The 11,901-nt window shown below is 40.2% G+C and overlaps 1 pseudogene across 1 annotated transcript in view; it reads left to right on the forward strand.

Annotated features, from left to right (window-relative positions):
* The window catches only part of LOC128567857 (elongation factor 1-alpha 1-like), a 190,195-nt pseudogene extending 178,931 nt beyond the window's left edge, over window positions 1-11,264 (forward strand). Inside the window, exon 2 of the transcript XR_008374945.1 lies at window positions 9,802-11,264. The product of XR_008374945.1 is annotated as an elongation factor 1-alpha 1-like (transcript). The remainder of the gene's footprint in view (window positions 1-9,801) is intronic.
* The last annotated feature ends 637 nt before the right edge of the window (window positions 11,265-11,901 follow it).

Genomic DNA, 11,901 nt, shown 5'->3' on the forward strand with positions numbered 1-11,901 from the left:
CAAAAACATTCTGAATAATTGGTGCTTAGTGAACACCTGTTATACACATGGGTTTATAAATGAATGAATGATGCCAAAAGCCAAACTTCTTACAAAACCCTGTGTAGAGATCTAAAAGAAGTAAATTACCAGGTGGTCAGTCTTCACAAGTAAAGGCAAAAGTAGTTTTGACATTTGTATACAGTACAAAGCTGATGTGAGATGATTGCAGCACAGACATGAAAAAACAAGAAGAGTCTGTAAATAAGAATTTCCTCAAAAGAGAAATTTATACATGCTGTGTGCAGTGTGCCTGAAAAAAAAAAAAGATATAAGTTGGGGCTAAAAAGGTAGGTAGGAGGCAGATCACATAACACTCTGCAGATCACATAAAGGTTTGTCCATTATACAAAATGCAGTAGAAAGTGAGTAAGATAAGATGGTAAGATTTGTTATATAAAGATACATCTATCTGCAGTAAGCATGACTCATTAGGTGAGTATCACATTGGATGATGGAGAAATAAGTCAGGGGTTTTGATATTTGCTTGTTTGTTTGCAGATATTTGAGTGGCTTTGGTAGCCTCGGAAATCATACAGGATGGATTTAAGAAGTATTTACAAGGTAAACTAGACAGGGTTTTATGATGAATTGGAAATGTCACATAACAAAATGCATGGTGTGACTTTCCATTGAGATAGGAGAGAATATGGTATGCAAGGCAGGTGGTAGAGTGAGGATAAGATTATAATATTTGTTGTGAATATATCCAAGCAGAGAGGACAAGTTTATAAAGAGGTCTAGGATGAAGACATCACTACGAAAGCCATCTGCACATATGTAGTAGCCAAACTAAATTTCCTAGGGAAAATTTTTATTATGAGAAGAAAAAAATTTTAAACAGGTTTTGAAGAACTCTAAATATTTATTGGACAATTTGGGCACATGAGACAGAAAAAGTATGACAAGAAATGCAGAGGCTATCTCAGGAGTGTGCTGTGTCATGGAAGTCCAGGGAGAAGAGAGTTTCCACTTAGAAAGTACTACAAGAATTACATTACACACTAACTCCATGAGGACTATTTTCTTCAGTGATGTGGTGGCCCTTGGTGACCCTAGGGAGAGCTATTGCAAGAAAGTCATGGAAGCCAGGCTGGAATGTTTTGCAAAGTAAATAGCAGGTAAAAAAAAAATAGAGTGAAGTATGAATCAAGGTCTTTCAAAAATGTCTTTGGAGAGAAAGAGAAGGAAGAAGGAGAGAATAATCCATAAATACAGGTTTAAGAGAAGATCCTTTTGTTGTTGTTGAGACATTATTATTTTTTTTTTTAGTAGGAGACACTTTGCCATGTTTTTTAATACTTGGGAGAAAAATCCAATTGAGAGTGCAAAGTAGTAATAAATGAGGTTCCTCAGAAAGCATAAGGAAGTGATATTTTGAATCAGAGGAAGACAAAGAGACAACAGGATAGATGCTGCACACACGGAAAGCACATTCTCATTGGTGTACCCAAAGCTTGATGAAAGCAATGAATGTAGAGATGAAGGAAAATAAAGCACAAATAAAGGATGAATTGTAGTCACTACTGGCTATAACGTAAGTTTTGTGATGTGCTCAACTCCAATCAATTTCGTAGATTGGTGGAGTTATTAGTAACTCAGGTAAAGGAGATTGGAATGCAGGTAGAGTAAAATTATTATGGGGATAATTTGAATCTTATAATAACACTTTACTTGAAAACCAATGAAGGCAAGAATGGTATCAAAACATGAAGAGGTGAGAATTGCTTCTTTAGATGTTGGTCACTTCCATACACAAGTGTCTCTTTTAGCAATGGTCTTGATGAAGATTAACTTTCCTCATAGAATAGGAAAATGTTAAGACTAAAGCAAAAAATATCTCTAATACCCTTACCCTTAAAAATCCTGTTTATGCTCATAAAGAGGATGTTATTTAGCCTTTAAAACTAGTTTGGGGGGGAAGGAGACAGATGGCTGACTGAAGCCAGCTTTCCACAGAGGGTCCCATCCAGTAGGAGAGTTAAAGGACAAAAATTCAGCAAGCAACATGGTGGATTTGAGCTGCACTAAGAGAGAAGGTTGAAGAACGCACGTCAACCCTACTGAGGTGAGCTGCCTCCACAAGGATACAAACAAAAGGTACAAAATCCATCACCAAGTGGACAGGAGTCCCCTCCCCCATGAGAACAGCTCTGAGTGCCCCACAAACAATCAGGCAGAGTTCAAAGGTCCTCCCACATGACTCCATGGGAGAGACCCTCTAAAAACTGGACCTATCTCCCCTACTAGGGTGCCACGGCTCTAAAAACTGGACCTATCTCCCCTACTAGGGTGCCACGGCTCTAAAAACTGGACCTATCTCCCCTACTAGGGTGCCACGGCGTCCTCCTGCCAGGCATAAAACTGTATAAATTGTATATAGTCTCTACCTGGAATTCTGAGCTCCCAGCACTCCCCTTTACTCACACTGAGGTCTGGAGGCCAGTCCCTGTCGGTGGAGAGGGGACCACACTGGAGGGGCAGTTCCCTGAGGCACAGTGCAACAGCCGTCTTTTGGTGACAATATGGCCAGGCATAAAACTGTGTAAAGCTGTGCGTGTTCTCTACCCGCAACCCCAGGATCCCAGTGCTCCTCACACTCCCCTCTGCTCTCGCTCCAAGGTCTGGAGGCCCGTCCCCCAGGGGCCCAGACTCTTGGGAGATTGCTCGAGGGGTGTGGACAGTGCTGGGCTGCAGCGGGTCGGTGCAGACTCTGGGGTATGGGAGCAGAGAGAGGATGGTTGGCCAGAAGGGAGATACACCGGAGCAGCGGTTGCCTGAGCCATAAAACAGAAGCCCTCTTTTGCTAGCAATATGGCTTACTACTGAATATTCTGAAGCCATACCCCCTGCCTCCCTGGGCAACCAGAGACTCTGGGTATAGGAGTTGCCTGAGGCTACTCCAACTTGCAAACCCGGGAAACTCCCAGGGCAGGGCTGACCCAGAGGTCCACTTTACTAAACCTAAGATGCACCTGACCCTCAGGGGATCATCAGCCTATAGATAATACAAGAGCAAAGACAAGCTGATTTGGAACTCAATACAGCTTCTCTTCTGCAGGGGAAACGCAGAGTTGTTCTGTTCTGTTCTGTCAGTAACATTAATCAGGGGTGAGACTGGACCTGAGTGAAAACCCCCCAACCTTCATCAAGCGCCTGAGGTTGTCAGGCCTCACCTCCTCCTGCTAGAGAGAGGCAGAGCGCAGCGGCCTGGCAGACTTCCTTGTGATTCAGGCAGGTACAAACTCCTGGAGTACCGATTCACTACAGGCAACTGGGTAAACCAACTGCAGGGCTATCACTGACTGGGTGTGACAGTGGTGCAAGGTGGGGAAGGAAGCATTAAGCTTCCCAGACTGATCTATTGGCTGGGTGGCTCCTCCTGACTCCATGCAGCACTGGAGCAAGCCACACCAGAGTAGTCACCAGACCTCTGTGATCCAGTTCCCAGAGACCTCTTAAACTCTCTCACCCGAGAAAGGTGCAGACTGAGACAACTGATTTGGACTTTTTGAACTGAACCAATCACCAGAGGGCAAATCAGGTGGTGCCCTGGGTGCACAGTGGTAGGAAGGTTTGATATTTTTTTTCCAATTGTTTGCCGGTGGGGGGTGGGGTGACTTAATTGCTGATATTTCTTCACAGCTGAGACTTCAATCCAGAGTATCTGTTTCACTAGGGTGGAACAGAAACCAGCTGAAAACAAGACAGAACCACTTAGCTCCACCACACCAGACAGGGCCCCAGTTTCTCAGGCCACAACACTGTACAGGCCCTCAACAAAGCCCCAGGGGAAAAAATCAGAGGGAGTTAAACAACCATGGGGCAGAATCAGTGGAAAAACTCTGGTAACGTGAATAACCAGAATAGATCAACCCTCCCCACCCCAAGGAAAGATATGGCAGATGCAATTGAAGATCCCATTCATAAACAACTGACTGAGATGTCAGAAATCGAATTCAGAATTTGGATTGCAGACAAGATTAACAAAGTGGAATTAGGAATTCGAGGAGAAATTCAAAAGTTGTCTCAAGAATTTAACGAATTTAAAGACAAAACCACCAAAGACTTAGACACACTGAAGCAAGAATTTGCAACCCTCAAAGATATGAAAAATATAGTAGAATCCCTCAGCAACAGAATGGAGGAAGCAGAAGAAAGGATTTCTGACATCAAAGATAAAGGCTTTGAATGCTCCCAAATTCTCAAAGAGGAAGAGAAATGGAGAGCAAAAACAGATCATTCTCTCAGAGAGCTCTGGGATAATTCGAAGAAGGAGAATATCCGAATCATAGGAGTTCCAGAAACAGATGAAGTGGCCTCATTGGGCACAGAGGCCCTTCTGCATGAAATTATGAAAGAGAATTTTCCAGACAGGCCTAGAGATTCTGAAATTCAGATAGCAGACAGTTTCAGAACCCCAGCACGACTCAACCCCAATAAGACATCCCCCAGGCATATCATAATTAACTTCACTAAAGTTAATATGAAGGAGAAAATCCTCAAAGCTGCCAGGAGAAAGAAAACCATTACCTTCAAAGGGAAGAATATTAGAATGACTGCAGATCTCTCTGCTGAAAATTTTCAAGCCAGAAGAGGGTGGTCACCGACTTTTAATCTCATAAAGCAAAATAACTCTCAACCCTGGATCTTGTATCCAGATGAACTGAGTTTCATTTATGGTGGAGAAATTAAATACTTTAATGACATTCAGATGTTGAATAAATTTTCCATAACCAAACCAGCTCTTCAGGATATTCTCAGACCTATCCTCCATAATGACCAGCCCAATCCTATACCACAAAAGTAAACTCACTCAGAAACTTCGGATCAAACTCCAATTTCCACACTGGCGAAAGGATTAAAAATGGCCACTGGACTTTTGAAAAACTCGATACCCAAAACTTCACCAGACTTATCAATATTCTCCATTAATGTGAATGGCTTAAACTGTCCTCTAAAGAGGCATAAGTTAGCTGACTGGATACAAAAACTCAGGCCAGATATCTGTTGCATACAAGAGTCACATCTTAACTAAAAAGACAAATACAGACTCAGGGTGAAAGGATGGTCATCCATATTTCAGGCAAATGGTAATTAGAAAAAAGCAGGTGTTGCAATTTTATTTGCAGATACAATAGGCTTTAAACCAACAAAACTAAGGAAGTATAAAAATGGTCACTTCATATTTGTTAAGGGTAATACTTAATATGATGAGATTTCAATTATTAATATCTATGCACCCAACCAGAATGAACCTCAATTTATAAGAGAAACTCTAACAGACATGAGCAAATTGATTTCCTCCAGCTCCATAAAAGTCAGAGATTTTAGCACTCATTTCACAGTGTTGAATCGATCCTCCAACAAGAAGCTGAGCAAAGAAATCTTAGATTTAAACCTAACCATCCAACATTTGGATTTAGCAAACATTTACAGAACATTTCATCCCAACAAAACTGAATATACATACTTCTCATCAGCCCATGGTCTTACTCCAAAATCAGTCACATCTTAGGTCACAAGTCTAACCTCAGTAAATTTAAAGGAATAGAAATTATTCCATGCATCTTCTCAGACCACCATGGAATAAAACTTGAGCTGAGTAACAACAGGAATCTGCATACTCATATAAAAACATGGAAGTTAAATAACCTTATGCTGAATGATAGCTGGGTCAGAGATGAGATTAAGAAAGAAATGGCCAACTTTTTGGAACAAAACAACAATGAAGACACTAACTATCAGAACCTCTGGGACACTGCAAAGGCAGTTCGAAGAGGGAAATTTATAGCACTGCAAGCCTTCCTCAAGAGAACAGAAAGAGAGGAAGTTAACAACTTAATGGGACATCTCAAGCAACTGGAAAAGGAAGAACATTCCAACCCCAAACCCAGTAGAAGAAAAGAAATAACCAAAATTAGAGCAGAATTAAATGAAATTGAAAACAAAAGAATACTACTAACAGATCAATAAATCAAAAAGCTGGTTTTTCAAAAAGGTCAATAAAATAGATAAACCTTTGGCCAACCTAATCAGGAAAAAAAGAGTAAAATCTCTAATCTCATCAATCGGAAACAGTAAAGACGAAATAACAACGGACTCCTCAGAAATCAAAAAAATCCTGAATGAATATTACAAGAAACTTTATTCTCAGAAATATGAAAATCTGAAGGAAATTGACCGATGCTTGGAAGCACGTCACCTTCCAAGACTTAGCCAGAATAAAGTGGAAATGTTAAACAGGTCCATATCAAGTTGAGAAATAGCATCAACCATACAAAACCTCCCTAAAAAGAAAAGCCCGGGACCAGATGGTTTCACGTCAGAATTCTACCAAACTTTTAAAGAGGAATTAGTACCTATATTACTTAACCTGTTCCAAAAGGTAGAAAAAGAAGGAAGACTACCCAACACATTCTATGAAGCAAACATCACCCTGATCCCCAAACCAGGAAAAGACCCAACAAGAAAAGAAAATTATAGACCAATATCACTAATGAATATAGATGCTAAAATACTCAATAAGATCCTAACAAACAGAATCCAGCAACACATCAAAAAAAATATACACATGACCAAGTCGGTTTTATCCCAGGGTGTCAAGGCTGGTTCAATATACATAAATCTATAAATGTAATTCAGCACATAAACAAATTAAAAAACAAAGACCATATGATTCTCTCAATCAACGCAGAAAAAGCTTTTGATAATATCCAGCATCCCTTCATGATCAGAACACTTAAGAAAATCAGTATAGAAGGGACATTTCTTAAACTGATAGAGACTATCTAAAGCAAACCCACAGCCAATATCATATTGAATGGAGTTACATTGGAATCATTTCCACTCAGATCTGGAACCAGACAAGGCTGCCCATTGTCTCCATTGTTTTTTAACATTGTAATGGAAGTTTTAGCCATTGTAATTAGGTAAGAAAAGGCGATCAAGGGTATCTATATAGGGTCAGAAGTGATCGAACTTTTGCTCTTCGCAGATGATATGATTGTGTATTTGGAAAACACTAGGGACTCTACTACAAAACTCTTAGAAGTGATCAAGGAATACAGCAGCGTCTCAGGTTACAAAATCAACATTCATAAATCGGTAGCCTTTATATATACCAACAATAGTCAAGTTGAAAAAACAGTTAAGGACTCTATCCCATTCACAGTAGTGCCAAAGAAAATGAAATATTTGGGAATTTATCTAACAAAGGACGTGAGAGATCTCTATAAAGAGAACTATGAAATTCTAAGAAAAGAAATAGCTGAAAATATTAACTAATGGAAAAACATACCATGCTTATGGTTGGGAAGAATCAACATTGTTAAAATGTCCATACTACCCAAAGCAATATATAATTTCAATGCAATCCCTACTAAAGCTCCACTGTTATACTTTAAAGATCTTGAAAAAAACAATACTTCGTTTTATATGGAATGAGAAAAAACCTCGAATAGCCAAGACATTACTCAGAAATAAAAACAAAGCAGGAGGAATTACGCTACCAGACCTCAGACTATACTACAAATGGATAGTGATCAAAACAGCATGGTATTGGCACAAAAACAGAGAAGTAGATGTCTGGAACAGAATAGAGAACCAAGAGATGAATCCAGTTACTTACCGTTATTTAATCTTTGACAAGCCAATTAAAAACATTCAGTGGTAAGAAAAAAAAAGAAAAAGAAAAAAAAAAACATTCAGTGGGGAAAAGATTCCCTATTTAACAAATGGTGCTGGGTGAACTGGCTGGCAACCTGTAGAAGACTGAAACTGGACCCACACCTTTCACCATTAACTAAGATAGACTCTCACTGGTTCAAAGATTTAAACTTAAGACATGAAACTATAAAGATACTAGAGGAGAGTGCAGGGAAAACCCTTGAAGAAATCGGTCTGGGCGAGTATTTTACGAGGAGGACCCCCCGGGCAATTGAAGCAGCTTCAAAAATACACTACTGGGACTTGATCAAACTAAGAAGCTTCTGCACAGCCAAGAACACAGTAAGTAAAGCAAGCAGACAGCCCTCAGAATGGGAGAAGATATTTGCAGGTTATGTCTCTGACAAAGGTTTAACAACCAGAATCCACTGAGAACTCAAACACATTAGCAAGAATAGAACAAGGGATCCCATCGCAGGCTGGACAGGGGATTTGAAGAGAAACTTCTCTGAAGAAGACAGGCGTGCGGCCTTCAGACATATGAAAAAATGCTCATCATCTTTAATCATCAGAGAAATGCAAATCAAAACTACTTTGAGATACCATCTAACTCCAGTGAGACTAGCCTATATAACAAAATCCCAAGACCAGAGGTGGTGGCACGGATGTGGAGAAAAGGGAACACTTTTGCACTGGTGGGAATGCAAATTAATACATTCCTTTTGGAAAGAGATATGGAGAACACTTAGAGATCTAAAAATAGATCTGCCATTCAATCCTGTAATCCCTCTACTGGGCATATACCCAGAAGACCAAAAATCACATCATAACAAAGATATTTGTACCAGAATATTTATTGCAGCGCAATTCATAATTGCTAAGTCATGGAAGAAGCCCAAGTGCCCATTGATCCACGAATGGATTAATAAAGTGTGGTATATGTACACCATGGAATATTATGCAGCCTTAAATAAAGATGGAGACTTTACCTCTTTCATGTTTACAGGGATGGAGCTGGAACATATTCTTCTTAGTAAAGTATCTCAAGAATGGAAGAAAAAGTACCCAGTGTACTCAGCCCTACTATGAAACTAATTTAGGGTGTTCACATGAAAGCTATAACCCAGTTACAACCTAAGAATAGGGGGAAGGAGGATATGGACGGGAGGGAGGGGGGAGGTGGGTAGAGGGAAGGGGATTGGTGGGATTACACCAGTGGTGCATCTTACAAGGGTATATGCGAAACTTGGTAAATGGTCTGTGAAGCTAATGAATGATGCCCCATGAATATATCAATGTACACAGCTATGATTTAATAAAAATAAATAAAATAAATAAAAATAAAACTAGTTTAGGTGCTCCATTGCTCCTGATAGAAGTATCCTGTTTGGAGGATTTTTCATATTTCTTTGCTTGAGCAGATATTAATTCCTCAGTCTCTTGGTAGTTTAGAACTGCATGCATCTGTGAGAAATTGAGAAGATTTTCTCAAAGGTACCAATCAGGAGTAGAATTCCATTCAGGGAAACGTGGTTTGACTTGGTTCAGACGAAACTCATTATTTGAACTTGAGCATAATGAGTTTGTTCTTGAGTGGAAAGGAACCTCTGTGATCACAAGGTCTTCCAGCCTGACTTAGTGACATTTTAACAGTGGCTAACTGTTATCAAAAGAAACAGAGCAAAGGTTGCCTTTGTCTTTTCCTTTCTAAATATCAAAACAGCTCTGTTACCTTAAAGTCATGCAAAGAAGCTAGATTTCATAGATAGAGCTCTGAGTAACACATAGTAATTATAAGCCAGTAACAAACTAGGGTTAGATATAAGATTATGATTCCAGGTCTTCCACATTTGAAAGAGATATGGAGCCTCACACTATTTTCAAGAAGAAAGTATATTTGTTTCGACACACAACCAAGGGATGGTAATGCCACACTTGGTGAAGTGACTTTAAATGAGGGTCTCAAAACCCAGAGGGAATGTACCAAGAATAATGGATGAAAGTGAGAACTGGAACTGTCAGCCTATGGCTGATCAAATGTCTGAGGAGGGAATAGTACAGTCAAGAGACCCTGAAAGAGTTTTTTCACAACAGGTTTGCCGCCAGAACACAGGTGTTGTGAAAACCGCCCATAGGATCCAAAATGGGGAAGGAAAAGACTCATATCAACATCCTTGTCATTGGACACATAGATTTGGGCAAGTCCACCACTACTGGCCATCTGATCTACAAATGTGGTGGCATTGACAAGAGAACCATTGAAAAATTTGAGAAGGAGGCTGCTGAGATGGGAAAGGGCTCCTTCAAGTACACCTGGGTCTTGGACAAACTGAAGGCTGAACGTGAGTGTGGTATCACCATTGATATCTCCCTGTAGAAATTTGAGACCAGCAAATACTATGTTACTATCATTGATGCCCCAGGACACAGAGACTTTATCAAAATCATGATTACAGGCACATCTCAGGCTGACTGTGCTGTCCTGATTGTTGCTACTGGTGTTGGTGAATTTGAAGCTGGTATCTCAAAGAATGGGCAGACCTGTGAGCATGCCCTTCTGTCTTCACACTAGGTGTGAAACAACTAATTGTTGGTGTTAACAAGATGGATTCCACTGAGTCACCCTACAGCCAGAAGAGATACGAGGAAATCGTTAAAGAAGTCAGCACTTACATTAAGAAAATTGGCTACAACCCTGACACAGTAGCATTCATGCCAATTTCTGGTTGGAATGGTGACAACATGTTGGAGCCAAGTGCAAACATATCTTGGTTCAAGGGATGGAAAGTCACCCGGAAGGATGGTAATGCCAGTGGAACCACGCTGCTTGAAGCTCTGGATTGCATTCTGCCACCAACTCATCCAACTGACAAGCCCTTGCGTCTGCCTCTGCAGGATGTCTACAAAATTGGTGGTATTGGTACTGTCCCTGTGGGCCCAGTGGAGACTGGTGTTCTCAAACCTGGCATGGTGGTCACCTTTGCTCCAGTTAATGTTACAACTGAAGTAAAGTCTGTTGAAATGCACCATGAAGCTTTGAGTGAAGCTCTTCCAGGATACAACGTGGGCTTCAACATCATGAATGTGTCTGTCAAAGATGTTCATCGTGGCAACGTTGCTGGTGATAGCAAAAATCACCCACCTACGGAAGCAGCTGGCTTCACTGCTCAGGTGATTATCCTGAACCATCCAGGCCAAATTAGTGCTGGCTACGGTCCTATACTGGATTGTCACTCAGCTCGCATTGCCTGCAAGTTTGCTGAGCTGAAGGAAAAGATTGACTGCCACTTTGGTAAAAAGCTGGAAGATGGCCATAAATTCCTGAAATCTGTTGACGCTGCCATCATCCATATGGTTCCTGGCAAACCCATGTGTGTTGAGAGCTTCTCAGATTATCCTCCTCTGGGTCATTTTGCTGTTCGTGACATGAGACAGACAGTTGCTGTTGATGTCATCAAAGCAGTGGACAAGAAGGCTGCTGGAGCTGGCAAGGTCACCAAGTCTGCCCGGAAAGCTCAGAAGGCTAAATGAATATTATCTCTAATACCTGCCACCCCAGTCTTTATCAGTGGTGGAAGAACAGTCTCAGAACTGTTTGTTTCAATTGGCCATTTAAGTTTAATAGTAAAGGACTGGTTAATGATAACAATGCATCGTAAAACCTTCGAAGGAAAGGAAAATGTTTTGTGGACCATTTGTTTCTTTTTGTGTGGCAGTTTTAAGTTATTAGTTTTTAAAATCAGTACTTTTTAATGGAAACAACATGACCAAAAATCTGTCACAGAATTTTGAGACCCATTAAAACAAAGTTTAATGAGAAAAAAAAAAAAAAGAGAGACCCTGAAAGAGAGCTCACTTGGCGTTGGCTTTTCCATTCAATTACTCCAATTAAAATTTGAAGCTTATTATCTAACTGAAATGAGTCTTTTCTTTTTCATAAGAATACAACTACCATGATTGTTTTCCAGCGGTGATGGCACAATTTGTACTTTGAGATCTTTTGCCATACAGTCCTTGGGAGAATTGCCAAAATTTTACTCTATGGCTGAGGGAGGATAGAATATCTCCTATTCTATGGAATAGAATCCCATGTTCATAGAATATGAATATCTAGAAGTTTAAAATACCTAAATTTGCTTGTGAAATACTTTTTACGTGGATATATTTCGCTATTATGGGTTTGTATTTTCAGAC

The sequence above is a fragment of the Nycticebus coucang genome, chromosome 16 (assembly GCF_027406575.1).
Source record: "Nycticebus coucang isolate mNycCou1 chromosome 16, mNycCou1.pri, whole genome shotgun sequence".
Lineage (NCBI taxonomy): Eukaryota > Metazoa > Chordata > Mammalia > Primates > Lorisidae > Nycticebus > Nycticebus coucang.